Source organism: Sebastes fasciatus, chromosome 2 (assembly GCF_043250625.1).
Source record: "Sebastes fasciatus isolate fSebFas1 chromosome 2, fSebFas1.pri, whole genome shotgun sequence".
Classification (NCBI taxonomy): domain Eukaryota; kingdom Metazoa; phylum Chordata; class Actinopteri; order Perciformes; family Sebastidae; genus Sebastes; species Sebastes fasciatus.
In genome coordinates, this window is record NC_133796.1 from 27674177 (window position 1) to 27692309 (window position 18133).

At 40.3% G+C, this 18133-nt stretch overlaps 1 protein-coding gene across 1 annotated transcript in view; it reads left to right on the forward strand.

Moving 5' to 3' along the window:
• rras2 (RAS related 2) overlaps positions 1-18133 on the forward strand; it is a 40692-nt gene that overhangs the window by 13234 nt on the left and 9325 nt on the right. The gene's annotated exons all lie outside the window — the stretch shown is intronic.

An 18133-nucleotide genomic window follows, 5' to 3' on the forward strand; every position in this document is an offset into this window, starting at 1 on the left:
GTCTTAACAGTTACGAGATAGCATCTAGTATCGAATGTCTGGTGATATTTATAATCTTGTTTACTTATTTGCTGAACAGATGGTTCCCGAATTTAATTAAAATAGACTGTATTTTATTTAGGATGAGTTTTGTAAGGCTGCTTTTGTTTAGACGACATTTCACATTTGAGAACTTCGACCTCTTTTACCAATAAACGAAAATTCTATGTTTATATTTAATGCTGCAACGATTAATCATTTAGTTGTCAACTATTAAATTAATCGCCAACTATTTTGATAATCGATTAATCGGTTTGAGTAATTTTTTAAGAAAAAAAAAGTCAAACTTCTCTGATTCCAGCTTCTTAAATGTGAATATTTTCTGGTTTCTGTACTCCTCTGTGACATCAAACTGAATACCTTTGAGTTTTGGACAAAACAAGACATTTGAGGACGTCATCTTGGGCTTTGGGAAACACTGATCCACATTTTCTGACATACTATAGACCAAACAACTAATCGATTAATTGAGAATATAATCAACAGATTAATCAACAATGAAAACAATTGTTAGTTGCAGCCCTATTTATATTTCTGAAAGTAGGATATTGGAAAAGTATTGTTCTGGTATCAGTACCAAAACTCTACTTGTTTCATGTCTTCGCTGCCTTTTATTTGCCTATAATGCTTTTGCGAACATCATCAGCGAGTCACACAGGAATCTACATGAACTCTCAAGGTTAACACTGTGACGCCTAAATGACAGTGATCTGAAATCAGCTGATGGTGGCAGTGTATGTCCACCCCCAGGTAGGTCAAAGGTGAGAAAGAGCCAAACTTGTTTGTTAGGAGAAGTTTTCTGCTTCATCCCCTCGGTCGTCTCAAATGTCACCTGAAAGCGACGTTTCCTCTGTATACATGTATGTTGTTTACATAGAAAACACTGGAGATCGGACCACAGAGACCCTGCAGGTTACAGCCCCATGGAGGCACGCTATCAGCCCGGCTAGTCACCACCAACAGTCAGACGACCTGTTAGTGTGTGTGTCCTCTTAGCATTTCTACTTAATCATTCATATAGATTACTGTAGTAGCTGTAGCCATGAGCGAAACATCTAAACCTGAACCGCTCAGTGGCCAGTTGTATCGGACTGTGTTAGTAAAAGAGGAGTTCAGATTGATGACCAAAAGCTTGTTTCCTGTATGATTTGTATTTCTACTTCTATGTTATTTTCAGATCGTATTCAGCTTGTTGGTGGGTGGCTAGTTCTAGCTGAGTTATTCATTTGTCTTTTGTTTAAAGATATTTTTTCAGGAGGCGTGCTTTGTGTAGCATGTTGGTGGTACAGTATTAGCTTCAGGGCTGCCCACTCTTAGTCGATTCGTCAACTAATCGGTTGTTTTGGTCTTAGTCAGCTAAGGTTTCTAAAGCCAGTCATTTTTTTATGCTTTTTTCATGCTGAATAACTTATTTCCTAGAAACTTATGAGCACATCTCTGGTAAACACAAGATTTAAAGTGGTGCTTTTGTGCGATTCTTTGTGGAGAAACTCAGTTTTACAGATCTGTCAATTAAATCAACTAATCGATTAGTCGACAAAATCGAATGAGTGTTAGTTGACTAGGAATTTCTTTGGTCGAGGACAGCCCTAATTAGTTTATTTTCTTCATTATTAATATTTGTTATATAGATGGTCTTCATAATTTATTTTAGTAATTAAAACGTATATTTTTTTTAAATCTACAAAAAGTCAGTCCTTGTTGTCGTGTGCATCTTGTCTCTTATCTTAATAGAAAATAATAATGATTCAGTTGCTGTCTCTGTTAGAAGCTGATCTCAACAGATTTCCACAAGCTGCTTTTCAATTTATATTATATGTAATATCACATTAATGTATAAAGCCACTATATGCGAAATATGACTTGCAACTAAATTGTGTTTTGAGGTTCAATTTCATGCATTTTACCACATTTGTAATGATAGCACTATGAGGCATACAACAACTGTTTATGCATACTTTGAATTTCTGATAGGTCAAATAAAAATCCTACATTCACCTGCGATATCGCCTGTTGTTTTCCGGTCACTGCCCCTCAGATAGTCAGACAGACAGAGGGGGCAGCGGGTTCCTCTGTGTTGTTTTTAGCTATTGTTCTGTGTTCACACATCTGTCTGTTTCAGAATAACTGGCCACAGTATCAGGTCTCGCATCTCAGAGTCATATAACAACAACGCCGGCTATGGGAAACTGACATGCTACTTATTTTAGCAACCCTCTCCCACCACCTTCTAACATTTAGGACTCCACATTTATTTACACCTTTATTTGTGACAAGTCTGTATTTAATCACTGATGCTATAGTGTTGATTATATATAGTGTTTTATACGCTGTTATTTAAAGTAGCACTGCCGCATGTAGAGGAGACATTTTTCATGCAGCTTAGTCGATAGAACACAATGAATGGTTTCTTTTTATACGTCTGTGCTTGTCGCTGAGGCCGGGCTCCTGACCGGCCTGCCAGGCAGCTGGTGGACATTTGGCACGTCTCATGCAGACGCCGTCCAAAGGCCTGCGGGGCACCTGCTGTCCATCAGGGGGAGGTGAGGCATGGAATGAGACAACAGGTGACAGTACAGCACAACTCGCTGTGTCCAAATGGGCTGACGACAATGGCCAAGTGTGACTTGTGTCTTCCTCTCTGTCTCTCTCTCTCTCTCTCCCACTGATAAAGATCATAATCAGAAAGGCTGTTCAGTGAGCATCAGGTACATGTGTAGATACATTTATCTGAGTGTGGTTGAGTCAGTGACACAGCTGTTGTGTGACTGTTGTACTGATCCAACACATGCAGTAAAGGGGACTGTGTTTTCAGCACCAGTTGGTGTCGGCGAGCCCCGATGCAGCAGACTTTTAAACTGGCACACGCCAAACCAAGTCAACAGCTGCACCAAAAAGTGGGTTTGGTATGTTGAACCAAAACATTGTCGACTCACAGCCAGGCCTCTCTAGATGCTAGTTAAAGCATGTAGAGCTCAAAAAGACCTTCATCTCGTTGACATGCTGGCCGTTTTAAAAGTTACACTCTACTAGTCAGCCTCCAGAGCAGCTTCACTTCCATTGTGTTGAGATCTGGTGACTTTGAAGGCCATAACATTTGATTCACATAATTTTTATACTCATCACACTGTTTAGTGACCCGCCCTTCCCTGCATCTGCATTCGTTAAAGGGTAACTTTGGTATTTTTCAACCTGGTCCCTAACAATTTCTGAAATTAGTCCAGTATTGAGGGAGAGCGCTGTAGATGGCAGCTGCTCACTGCCAATATGTTGCTATGGGGGCAAGCTGGCACCGTCATTTACGTCCACTAAAAGTGCTTGTTTTTGCCATAACAGGCTCAGATTGTTGCTTTAAGTGTCTGACATTATGGAGAGAGTCTCGTTCAAGGAGAAGTCTCGTTCTGAAATAGGTGATGTGTTGCCAGAAGACACCGGTGGAATAGTGGAATACATCCATGGTGGAAACACAAGTGCCGGACGGGCAGAGTTTGTTGTGTTGGAGTACAGAAAGCGTAGCTTAGTGTTTTCTAAAAGACTTTCAATGTCTTGGCTGAACATTTAGATGACTTACACAATGTGGATGAGGTCTTTGAATTCAATGGCCACCCATATTTATTTGAGCCAGAGTATACGGATATTCAGATTTCACAACAAGACTTCTCCTTGAGGGGGACTTGGACACAATAACAAACAGACTGGATCAGGCGAAAGGTCAGAAAAACATTTTATTTCTCTGTAGGGTCCTTTCCATAATGTTCTCAGACACGTATAATAACAAACTGAGCCTGTCAGTGGCAAAAACAAGCACTTTTAGTGCACATAAACGGTACATTGAAGCTGATCACTTGCCCTTGCAGCTTGTTTCGTGGCTGCTGGATTACAGGGTTATCCCTCAATACTGGACCAGTTTCAGAAATTGTTGTCCCTATTAGTCACTTACATGGGATAATAGAGTCCAGGTTGAAAAATGTAAGTTTACTCTAGTTTTTCTTTAAATCTTTCCCCCATCTTACGATAATTTGTAATTGTGACATACACAATTGTTGATTATGATCATTTTCTAAATCCAAATAAAATGACTTGTGATGATGGTGTGTGACTGGGCAGGCAGGGAGGACCCATCAGAGAGAGAAGACGTGTCCATTAGGTGTTATTTATGAGGAGCTGCCTGCTCCAGTAAGGACATTTCTGCTGCCTGTGACTGCTGGCCTAAAAGCACACAACGGTAACGCTGCTGCTGTGTATCTGACATGATGCCAGTGAGTGGCCCCATTTCCTTTGACATATCACCCCATGCTAAGAGTTATAGTCTGCAGCAGAGTACACTGGTGCAGAAACACACACTCAGCAGTTGTACCAGAGGAGAGAGGGGAGATGGTGGAGAAGATGAATACATTTCTGCAGGTGCTGTACAGTTAAATTTTTTTAGAGGTGTTTGGGAGATACTTGATCATTTTAAAGTAGGTAGAAAATGATTTGCTGTGGTGTAATATGTAAATTAGTTTAGATATAGATTATTATTAATCTTCTATAATCTTAACCAACTCTTTGGATCCTCTGAGTGTTCTTCATTTTCAGCCCTGATCAGCGTCCCATTATTTGGACGATCATACGGTTTCCCTGAAACCCATAGACTACAGACTGTGAGCCACACTCCGCTGAGTGACTTTGTATGGGTTTTTGAAAGTCACACACAGTAGCTTCTCTGTCCACAGCCACTGCAGTAGCTGGTGTCCTCTCACTGAGCCGTCACAGTGAAGCTTTGTTGATGTGAGCATGTGCAGTACTACTTCTGCACCAAGACAAGCAGAGGAAGAAGAATGAAGCCCAGAATGAAACAAAAACATCTGCAAACACTATACTGTCTGATGATAATGATGGGTCACAACAAGGCTTTGGAGTGTATCATGATATACTTAATGTTTTAAAAGTCAGAAAGGCTGAAGATGAGCTTTCTGGGTCAACTAAGTTTTCTTTAGTCGATTATTCATTTTTTATGCTTTATGCTTATTTCCAAGAAACTTATGAGCACAGCTGTGGTAAACACGAGATTTAAAGTGGTGCTTTGTGTGATTCTTTGTGGAGAAAACTGATCTGTTTTAGGGATGCATCAATACCGATATTGGATATCGGGCCGATACTGACTCAAATAGCTGGATCGGGTATCAGTAACAATGGAGCCGATCTGTTCACTTCAATTCTACGTATATGTACTATATAAATTATATACTGAAATTGTAATTCCTTTTTAAGTTTTGACCAATTTGTTGCTGCATTTAAAAGGTTTACACTTGAATTGTTATTCCTGTTAATGTTGAAGATTTTTTACCAAGGAGCTGGTGTACGATGTGTTATTTTAATAATAAATAACAATTCATTCATTCGGTGATGCAGTGGTTAGCACTGCTGCATTGCAGCAAGAGGGTCGCAGGTGGAGTTTGCATGTTCTCCCCGTGTTAGCGTGGGTTTTCTCCGGGTTCTCCGGCTTCCTCCCACAGTCCACAGGAATTCAATGAATTTATATCTATGTGTTTATTTGTGACATTTTGTTTTACAAAAGTTAGGAAAGCAATGTTTAAACCTGCAGTAGGCCGAATGTTTTTGGCATCTTTTAGCAAAAATTCCATAATAACCTTTCAGCATATTGTAATTCAAGTGCTCTGAGAGAAAACTAGACTTCTGCACTTCCTCATGGCTCTGTTTTCAGGCTTTAAAAAATCACAGGTCATTTCAGAGAGAGAGAGAGCGTTCCTATCGAGCGTTCATTCAACGGAAGCAGCTGTCAATCACTCGAAAACTCCGATCAAACGGTCAAACTAGGCAGTGCTGATCAAATATAAATCAATATTCTGTTACTGTAATGCCTATGTCTCGCCTCAAATGTTTTCAGAATCATCTTGTAGTGTACTGTTTAGCTCTAAAATGTAAAAAGTTTGCTCCGGCTGGTGGGCGGTGCTTAGTATTTCCTCAACTGATCTCAACATGGCTGCCGGGTACAAACTTTCTCATTTTACAGCTAAACAGTACACTACAAGATGTTTTTCTGAAATCATTTGAGGAGAGAAATAGGCATTATAGTAACAGAATATTGATTAATTTTTGATCAGCGCGCCTAGTTTGATCGGAGTTCACGAGTGATTGACAGCTGCTCAGAGACGGCAGACTCCAGCTTGGCTCTGATTGGTTGTTTTCCTCCGGTCTGTGAAATCTTGCAGATGCCATTAGGGGAGCACAGGAGGACACAGAGTCACATGATTTCTTCCAGATTACCTGTCTCATGCACTACTGTCAGGATATAGTGACCGTTTGGTAAAAATAACTTTTTTTAATCATATTTGTCCCAACCTGCGTACTCCAGCTTTAAGTCAAGCCTGATGTTGTCTTACACATAAAAGAATGATCCCAGTCACTTCCACACAATGAACCATACCGCTTATTAATTAAACACTAGTATCAGATCGGTGCTCGGTATCGGCCGATACCCAAAGCCCAGGTTTTTTTTTTCGGGACTGAAAAAGTCAGATCGGTGCATCCCTAATCTGTTTTACAGATCTGTCAATTAAATCTCTTATTAAATTAAATCTTTTAGTAGACAAAATCGTAAGACTGTTAGTCGACTAAGAATTTCTATTGCCCCTAACTACAGTAGTTAGGGGATTATAACTAGGGCTGTTCACTGCCACATTACTTTCTGTTCTGTGAGTGTCTTGCTCCATTTATCCTCAACATGTACTCCACTTAATTTGTGGCGATTTTGATACAGCGTCACATGGGCTAAGGTTTTCCCACTTCCACAAAAGCAGGCATTGATGGGGACTCAGTCAGGGGGGAATCACCATGTCTTTTTAGAGAGTAACTCTTATCAAAATATGTCTTTATTTTCCGTCTCTGCCAGCAAAACAAGGAAGGGCCGTAGAGAAAACGGCATTGATAACCCATCAATGGCCGGGCTTAGGGTCGGCTTAATGCAGGGAAGGGGAACATTAGTGATGTCACATGATCCGCTAGAACAATAAGGGCGGTTCACACAGTTCTCCCTCTTTGTGTTCTGCTTAATCAGTTTGTGGGCTTCTACAAAGTAGTTACACAGGTCTCCACTTATAATTCAACAAAGTCTGCTTATGAAATGGAGATAAAGAAATAGTTTAGAGTGTGACCATTAAAGAGCAAACAGGCGTCTTTGAGCCCAGTGGTCGAGTGGAAAAGGCCTTTAAATGGCACCTCTTTGATTCTGCGCCTTTGAGCAGGTTCAAAAGTGTTCAGAGTCCAGCACACATTGATATTTAGCAGGGCGATTGAAGTCTTAATGCCAGAGAGGTTAGAGGAGAGCAGGGGGTTCACTGGTGGGACATTTATCCTCTGCTTTATTCTCTGCATGAGTGCTGCTATCCCAACTCTACAGCCTCGAGTGCTAGCTGGACCATTCATACTGAATGCAACTTGTTTTTATTGTGAAACACCAGTATGTCCAGCATAGTTGTAAAGTACCATTTAGTTGTGCTTGACTAATGACAACTTAGTCATTAATATAAATATATAAATAGTTTGGGATGTCACAAGAACCGATTTTGGTTCCAATTCGATGCCAACATGACAGTAGCTACTTGTTTTTCTACAGTACTGTATGATCGAGGGGACTAATGGTGCCCCCGTTGTCTCGGGGACGATAGAAAATTTCCCCAATAATGCTACATTGTGAACAACAAATCGGCAGGAGGAGAGTAACATTAGCTGTTAGCTGCCGGTGGGCAGCACAGTCCTGCTTGGCTAAATAACGGAGCTAACAGCTAACATTAACAAGGTTGCAGTATGATGCATTCAAAATCTATTCAGTAAAAATGAGCATTGGGTAAAGGTAAATTAAAACGTTATCATGATGTGTTCAAATGTAGATTTTGACGAGAAACTTGTGGCGGATCATCAGGGAATAGAGACGTCAATAAAGGAGTGTATGTTGAAGTGTTATTTTTGTTTTTTTACTGTGGTATTGATTTAGGTATTGAAAATCGTGGAATTTTACTGATATTGGTATCGACTACTAAATTTCTGGTATCGTTGAATCCCTAATTACTATTATCTGTTACAATAACATTTCACTCTGCAGCTTAACCACAGGGATTGGGGAATATGGCAACATCTCTAAAGGGGAGCAGCACAACTGAGACGTAAACAAACAACCAGTTTCACCCAAATTATGAACCTAAATGTCATTAGTTGCAACCTTAACATTCACAATGGACAGTGTAGGCAGTAGTTTTCACTTTGATCTTTGTTTTCACTTTTAAATGTGTGTCCGAACTTGGAATTTGCTCGCAGACTGTTTGATCATCTGATCGCTTGACTCCTCATACAAGTGATGAGGCTGAACCCCCGTATCTCAACAAAGAAGTGGCTGTGCAGTGGTACACGCCACCGGGACCGTAAAAACATTAATATCCACAAAGGAAAAAGCTGAGACCTGAGGAACGTTGTCACGTCCATGCAGAATTAACAAACTGGTTTTGTTTATGCATCTTATTGTTGCCCAGCACCTGCAAAATAATGTATGGATGTGCGTTTGCCTCCTGAAAGTCCAAAGATAACAGAATTGGTCTTCACTGAAAGGATTGTTCCATTTGTTTTTGACTACTTGGACCTTATTTTTGTAGCTTTGGCCATCATTTCTGTTGAAAATTGAATTATCTGCTATCTTAAGAGTGGCAGGATCTGCATTTCTAGTGAGGTCATAGTGCTGGGTGGATGTGAGAGTTGTGCCAAAAGGTTTGTGTGGCGGGGCAGAGTTTCACTGGTCGGCCAGCATTTAAGGACAAGGGAATGATTTAAGGGACAAGCTATTGATCTGTTGCGCATTAGGAGGAAGAGAGCTTGTAGGAGTGATGTGCATGGGTTCATTTAATTCGGCATCACGCCAAGCTTCAGTGCTACACCCAGACTGCATCCTCTGACTGTAAACATTCAATGAAAGTGTTATCACTGAACATGCAGCATGATCGTGCAGCTTCACAAGAGATTTGAAATGGTGTCAATCAACACGTTTTGTTATGTTCCAGTAATTCTCTGCAGCGATGTGTACTATCTTAAAGCTCGCCCAGCTTTAACGGAGTGCTCCCCGGTGGCCCTTTTAAGGCGGCGGACACATTGTGTGCTCTCTTTCTCTCCGTGTGTATTAGGTATTGAATCGAGTGACCTTTCTGGTTTGTATGAGCTCATGGGAAAAGTGGGTGTTTCCACAGGAAGTTAATGCCTTTCCCTCCCCCTCCTTTTCTCTCGCTCTCCCCCTCCATGTTGCCTACAGTCTCCCTCCCCCTCAAACCTTTCACTTTGTCTTATTTTTTTCCACTATTTCTCACTTCAAGCACTCTTAAGTACTCAGCAAAACAATGCTCCTCACACAAATTCCTGTGCCACTTGTGTGAAGCCATGGGAAGGACAGCGATGATGGAGGAGAGTGGACAGGGTAGAAATGCAAAGGAATTGGTCCTCACTTCCATCTGTTTAACATTAAACCCTCATGGTGGCTGTTTGATTACCGACAGCTGCTCAGAGTCCAACCCAAGAGGTTCGGCAAAGGTTAAACCGGCGCTTGTTCGGGGACAGGAAGTGATACCCTCAGTCAAATTTCTCTTTTCTTAGATCAATGCCCCTTAGGGCTGGGCGATATGGCCAAAATCTTCTAGCACAATAAAGGTAATTTCATATCTCGAAAACGATATATATCAAGATATGGCATGTTTTCTGGTAAGTCAATAAATAAATAGTTTGTATGAAATAACCATATGGTAAAGCCTATTTTTGTATACTCCTGTGTGAATGAAATACTTGATAAATAAAAAAGTACAGTCATGAAATTAGGAACTTTAGTGCAAAATTATCAGATTTTCTGAGAAATTTGAGTTAGTAAGTGCTTATTATTATCAATTTAGAGGACATAATTGTGTATCACGATATCTTGATATGATTTCATCACAATATGATTCCATTGAAAGATGATAAATTCTCATATTGAATTATTGCCCAGCCCTAATGCTCCTTGCTACACTGCTTTGGTGTATTATTACACGGCTACTTTCTTAAGAAATCAATAATTTTATACAAAAACGGTCCGCCAGAGTCCGACATCAGAACTGCGCCCATAGCAACGGTCTGTTATACATAGCAACCGTCTGTTATAAAGAAATAACAGAACGCTGTGATTGACCAATCAGAATCGAGTATTCAACACAGCCATGTAATAAATTGATACATTGCCCAGCCTTAGTCCATTTTGCACTCAAGTTTTTAAAATTAGAAAATACATGCTATATCATGATATAGATTGTTATCGAGATATGAAATGAGGTATATCGGGATAGATGATTTTGGCCATATCGCCCAGCCCTACTTATCTAGTAAAATGTATCTAGTCAATAATATGAATATCAGTTAACCTTCAGAGGAAATCCTTGAAAAGAAAGACAGCCATGAATATTTATGCCATTATGTATTTATAAGCATGCACAATATATGAGTTGTCATGTCATGATGTGTTATCAGAAATACTGTAGATAATCATTCTGCAGCTGTCTAGTGGAGGGTGCGACCTGTCAGGCTCCAGACTGTCTGGCTTGACGTTTGTGTCCTTAATTGAAATTGCTGCACTTGGCTGTGGCCCACTGAACATGTTTCACCTGTCAGCTGGAGGGCATAGTCTCTACCTTCACCTCCCTCGTGTGGCGGTCGCTCCTATCCAGCGTCTTGGTGCTGATGTCTCAGTCAGCATAGTATTGCGATATGTGTATATCGATACACGGACGTCAAGTATCGATCTTTTATTATATAAACAATTAACCTCTTAACAGTCTGACCACGGCAAATCAAGCCGCTGTTCTGTCTTTCAGAGGTTGTAGCGGGCTCTGTCTTAAAGCTAGAGTGAAAACACTGGTATCATAAGAAACAATAAAACTATGAACAGCGTGAAAACTGTATCTTATTAGATAAAACAGATGTTGACAAACTGTATAATTTTCAGTTGAAAAAAGGTAATAATACCAAATATATATACCGCTGTACACAGCATATAGCAAAATGTTTAAAATCGCAATAAGAGCTTAACTTGGGTATGGTGATAATATCGTACCGTGGAGCCTCTGGTGATTCCCACGCCTACTGTGTTGGTGAGGGGAATAAGGATGTTGGGGGACTATTATAAATCTGCAGGTACCTGACAGAATTTTTCCTAGAATAACACAATTTAATGGCATTCAATCTACATTTTTCTTTAATTAACGAACAACTATACGGCTGTCAAGGTCTTGGAATTCTCATTGGACGTGGGGCGATATGCGGAAGGTAATTAACTCCTAACCGTGTTGATGACTATTTGTTTTAGCTCAGCATACCCTCTCATTATGACAATCTAGTAGGCAGGCACACCGTTTCCCCTCATCTGAGTAAGTGCACTGTGTTTTAGTTAATTAATCGCCCAGGGGTTTTTTTTCTTGTGGAAATCTCTGGGTTTTTTTCTGCATTGGTGCTGAATCTGTGGTTTTGTGCCCTGTGTAGTTAATGATGCTATATTGGTTAACAGTGAAAGAGGCGGTTCTAACCAAACAAGCAGGATAACAGACAGAGATGGAAAAGGATCTATATTTAGTGTTAGTAAAGCTGTTTGCGTGGAAAGGAAGTGGGTGCATAGTGCAAGCATGATGTTGATTACACGCCTACACGTATCACCCTGTTCTTGCTTTCCTTGAGGCTGGCAACTGGCAGTCAGATAGGATTTATTGCTTTATGTCTTGACTGAAGAGCCTTAAAAGAAACCTGAGCAGGTGCTTGAGACAAATGTATGTATATTTTCAAATTGTGAGAACACTACAAGCTGGACCGCATACAGCATTTGATATTTCATATTGAATAGTGAGGCGGTTTAGAAGACAAACACTGATTTGATGCTATCTTTGTGGTTTATTCGGCAAAGATTTTTCCAATTCTAGGCGTCTTTCATTATTGATGGTTAAGTTTAGGGCTGCAACTAACGATTATTTTCATTGTTGATTAATCTGTTGATTATTTTCTCGATTATTGATTTGTTGTTTGGTCTGTAAGATGTCAGAAAATGGGGAAAAATGTTGATCAGTGTTTCCCAAAGCCCAAGATGACGTCCTCAAAGGTCTTGTTTTGTCCAAAACTCAAAGATATTCAGTTTACTGTCACAGAGGAGTAAAGAAACTAGAACATATTCACATTTAAGAAGCTGTAAACAGAGAATTTTGCCTTTTTTTTTCTTTAAAAAATTACTTAAACGGATTGATCGATTATCAAAATAGTTGGTGATTAATTTAATTGTTGACAACTAATCGATTAATCGTTGCAGCTCTAGTTATGTTTTTCGCACCAGGCATGGCTAAATTGCTTAAAGTATTCGTCAATTAGTCGATCCACAGGAAGTTTATCAACAGCAAATGTAATAATAGTGTAATCATTTAAGCCATTTCTCAAGCAAAGATGCTGAATATTTTCTGGTTCCAGCTTCTCACATGTGATGATTTGGTGCTTTCCTCGACAGTACATCATTTTCAATTTAATTTGTTTGGGTTCTTGACTGTTGTTCGAACAAAATGATGAGTTTGAAGACATCGACTTTGACTGTGATGGGTGTTTTTCGTTATTTTATGGCATTTTATAGACAAGACTGCTCAATCTAAAATCAAGACCGTAATCGATAATAATAATAATTATTTGCAGTCTTCATTTCTTGGCTCTTTCTTGAACTCTTTTCTTTGCATGGTGATTAAAGTCCATTTGTGTTTCACAAAGCATCCAGACACATAAAGCTGTGCTGCAGCTGAGACTCATCCGCCGGCCCCGACTGTATTCATGGTGAAAACAGGCCTCTAATGTTTTCCGGGTGCATGTGCAGTGTGTGGGTGGAGGGCTGGGATGTATGGCTGGAATGCTGGAGGGGATCCGAGCGACAGGTTTGGACTTCGGTAGGTGGGCGGGGTAGGGGAACATGCCGTCTGTGACATCACCACCACCCTAAGGCTCGGCCGGGCCAGCTGCCTGCTGCAGAGGTGGAGTTTCCTTCCTGGTGAGCGGACCGGGGCCGAGTGTGGTCTGACCCACCTTGCCACCAACATCTAAACTGTGCTGCAGCTTGGTTCTGCAGGCTTTTTGGATTTGTCTCTCTCTGGGGTTTTATTTTGTTCTGTTAATCTAACAATTGTGCTTCTTTGTGCAGTGTGCTTACTCATTTTCTTTGGCAGAGGTGAAAATCCAAAAGCATGTTAATAATCCTGGTTTTACAGCTCACAAAGACGCACGCCCACCATGGTGGTCATGTCAGCACTGGCCTAATGACTGTCTGAGTGAAGCTTGAGTTTTTCTTGTTATACAGCAAGTTGGCACTGTTTGAATAGTAATTCAGCTCAGCTTTGCAAAACACTGCAGAACACTTCTGCTGTAAAATGCCTCAGTTGCTCTTGTGCTGTGTGGTGAGAGCAGTTAGATAATTTATCTGAGAAGAGGGCGTTTAACAGTGAATCTTTTAAGATCTGGTGCACACAGGCCACTGTGGGCCATCTGTGTGTGTTTATGTGTGTGTGTGTGTGTGTACAGTCCAAACTACACTCACTCTTGAAGAATTGAGCTGTTGACCCCACTGTGTGTCAGCTGTCTCCTTGTGACAGCTGTCAAATGTTTTCATGGAAATGTGTCTAGGAATCCGTCTGCCCCCTCACTCAGTACGTACCTGTGATGTAGTCTGGCAGATAACAGTGAGAACACTGATGCCACTGCTTGTCTTGTAAATATGTTAGATATCATCTGAGATTTTTCCTTACTTGTGTCAATACGATACTGGAACCAAAACAATGAATAGTCAATTGACAAAAACATTTGATTCACCGAATCACTTAATCGTTTCAATATTTTTTCAATGAATAATATCAAACTTCTCAAAACAAGACAGTTGAAGACGTCACCTTGGGCTCTGAGAAACTGTGATGGGTGTTATTTAAGTTTTTGGACATTTTATAGACAATCAATTATTTGTAAAAATACAAAAAAAGGCAGATTAATTGATAATAAAACTAATCATTAGTTCCGGCCAGTACCTTCAGTAAGAGTATTTAAACATTTCCCTAAACACAAACAGAATGAGACAACTTAATGTCAACATAGCATGGTGATGTTTGGATTACAACACACACAAAGGAAGTGTGACTTCATTCTCTGCTCAGGTAGACATTACTCCTGTATATCTTTACATAGACAATAGTTGTTTGCTGCTGTATTAATGCTCTGAATGTCGAATAGAGCATCTTTAACAAAAGCAGCCGTACAAGAACTTGGTAACACTTCATTTTACAGGTCCGCAAATTTCATGGTAATTAGGTGATAATTAGCAAGTAACCTATTTGAAATTTCTTTGGAACTACTGCCAAATTACCCCAATATTTACCTCACAATTTATCAATAATGACTTTATTATAAACATTATTTAATAATTATATTCTAAAATAACATATAATGGTTAAAATAGGGCCCTTAGGCTTGAGAAGCGGCTGTGCGCTGCTCTTCATCAGAGATGGAAAACCAAAACTAGTAGAAGACACTTCTGATCAGGCACAAATCTCACCATTGTGTGAATAACTGTCAATGTAACCTGGTAGCTAATGTAATGATTCAGGGAATTTTTTTTTAAATTTCAAAGAAGTTATTTGTTAATAAATTAAATGTATTATTATATTATTAAATGTTTTAAATAAATTACCAGAGGAATATAATTATTAAATAATGTTTATAATAAAGTAATTTTCTATATATATTTTGAGTTAAATATTGGGGTAATTTGGCAGTAATTCCAAAGAAATTTCAAATAGGTTACTAGGTTGCTAATTATCACCTAATAACCATGAAATTTGCGGACCTGTAAAATGAAGTGTTACCACATAATTGTATAAAATGGGCAGTGAACTTATGACTTCAATCAGGAAATATCCAATCAAAGAATAAGTAAAAAAAATAAAGATACCTAACAAAGCACTCAATCCTAACATTTGGGACAGTTTTTTGCTCCTTGGTCAGTTGTCAGAAAGTACTGCGGTTTGATACCCAGCCCTAGTTGCAGGTGGTGGACGTAGTAGTAACTTGTTGGTGCTATTGTTCCCCAAAACCTTGGGGCAGCTCTACTCGACTCTTACAGCCTGATTCATTCTGTTGGAGGAGCCTGTTACATCTGATGAAGTCATGGGTAATACCGGTATAAGGATTTATAGGTCATATTACTGGACATGACTCAGGCTGGCTTATGTCACCTAGTAGTTATTGGTAGTCCTCCTGAGTCATGTTGCACTCCCTCACCCAGCCCGTTGCCCGACCAGGCCGAGCTATACGGCCCTGTTAGTGCTGGCTCTGGTGCTGCTGGCGCTGCAAAACAGCCTCATCTATCACGGGAAACGGCTCTGAGAGAATCAGCTCAGCCAGAACAGAGCGCCATGCAGCTCCACTACCCATGCATGTGAAGGGAGGGAGGGATAGCCGGAGGAGTGCGGTGCTCAATGCGGCTGCCCGAGGTTGACAGAATAGGAATAAGAGGTTGACGGGAAGCCGAGGTCACGTGCTGAAGCAACGGCTGGGAGAGTGGTGGTACTAGTGGTGGGAGGGGCAAGAAACACAAGCAGCTTTTCTCTCTCTCTCTTTCTGTCTTCGTCTGGTCGTCTGAAAGGCACACTGGCAGTGCAGTGCAGTGAAGCATGTTCTAGGATACACAGTAATACTGATGAATTATTGAACAGTGGTGAGTGGATGTGACAGAGGCCAGCATGCTGCAGAGCGACAGGAGAGTGAGAGGGAGAGATTACCTGCATCTCCTGCCACAGCAGAGAGCTGCAGGTGAGAAGAAAGAAAATGATATACAATAAGGTGGACTCACAAACATTCACATATCAAAATTAGTTTTAGATTTTGGACTCTTGGTCAAATAAAGCAATTTGAATCCATCACCTTGGACTGCAGGAATATCAGAACAAGTATTTTTTGACAAAACAACTAATCGATAGAAGGATCGGCATATTAATCGATAATGAAAATAATCGTCACTTGACGCCTTAAATGCCGACACAGTTTCTAAATGAGCTCAAAACATATCTGAGGCATTTCTGTACGATCTACACCTGCTCTATGTGAAAAGCATCTCCAGATAACTTCTGTTATGATTTGACGCTATAAAAAAATTAATTGAATACTACAGTTATTTATCAGCCAACCTACTGTAGTATAAGTCCATACTGGCTATGTCTCTGTAATAAGTAGGGGTGTAAATCACAATATGATATTACATCGATTCTTTGGGGGAAAAAATACAATATTTGCTGATATCACGAAGTCTGCCACGATACGATTTTGATTTGATTCAATTCAGGGGCCTGTGATTGATATGAGATGTCATATGACCATTCATCACAGTCAGTTACATTTATATCAACTCACAAAAGCAACTAAAATGATGATTTGACAATTTTATTACCAAGCTCCTAAAGACATTTAAATTAAAAATAGAATTTAAATTAAAAAAAACATTCTTTTTAACAAAAATAATAAAAATAGACCTCCTGTTGCCACATTTCTCATGTTTAAGCGCCGTTTGAATATTTAGGAAGGAGGTGCGTTTGGATGGAAATGGTGAAACAGACCTGCCATGGGAATTTCAAAATAAAGACGCATCTTAAAAATGGCGATTTATATTGATGTGTTCACTTTGCAAGGATGGTAATAGATCGTTGATCATTGAATCGATACATCGTTCCATATTGATCGTTACCCTAGTAATGAGCTAAAATCGGTCGATAAAATGTAGATGTATGAGTCAGGCTCTAATCATAATGAAGGAAGTGATTTACCTGCTTCTTTTTTCCTGATCCGTATCGGATGTCTTTATGTTACTCAGTCAGATGAGTTGACATTTAGTAAATGTAATGCAAGCTCTCTCTTGTGTCCCCGTCTGCCCAATAACAGCAAATAAGCAGTATGCGACCTGTGTGAAACGACACACAAACAACTGTAAATGTAAAAGTTTAATTTGGCTTGTTGTTAGGACAACAGGGAATCTTGTCTGGACTTTCTGTTCTCGTGATCGCTCCGTGTTTTTAGGGTGTTGGTTTGACATTCCCCGAGCACTCCCCTCAGCTGTCACCACTTAACTAGTCCCCGAAGAGAGCGAGAACTACAAAACATGGGGAAAAATGTAAAAAATGCATGACTCCTCCTCCTCCTCCTCCACCCGGCTCCCTGCCCCCTGGCCCCACCCTTCCAGTTTAGGTTACTAGGAGACCAGATATTGGCCCCACAATGAAAGAATCAGAGCCTTCAGGAGTGAGTGGTGGTGGTGTGACGTCTTGTAAATGTGTTATGAGCATGAACACCAGCCTGCTGTCTGAGCCTGAGTAGTGGTTGTTGTGTGAGGGAATATTTACATGACATTTTAGTGTCTACAGACAGTGTGTTTACCTCCCGTCTGCAGTATGGTTGTAAAGGTAGAGGTCATTAAGGCCGTCTCTGCTGTTGTAACCAAAAACACAAGGACAGAGTGGCTGTTTGTTCTCATATCCATTCATTATGGAGCCAGCTGATTTGAGCCACTGTACCTGTGTCCCAAATCAGGCTGTTCTCATGCATCGTTCGTAGCTATGCCTATGAAAAGTATTGCACTGTAATTCATATTTATACCATGAAATCAATTTGTATGTAATCCACGTAATTGTGCACCAGCCTGAACTCAAAGTGTGTCGCCGCCGCAAGTTTACTGGAGAATGGAAGAGAAAATTCAACCAAAAGTAGCACTGGTTACTTGTCATGAGGTAGCGTTGTTGAGTTGAGGTCCTCTCTCCGCTCTGTGTCTGTGAAGTAGTTACGATGCGGCGTTGCTCGTGCATGTGTGTGGGAGTCCCGAGGGGAGGCGGTCGGTGGGTGTAAACGGAGCTCCTGAGGCGATGCTACTTTCAAATTATGCTAGCTTTCCAATATCGTCGACTCTATCTTTAAGTTACGCCACTTCCTGTGTTATTTTAACCCAAACCACAATGTTTTCCTAAACCTAACTAAGTAGTTTTGTTTC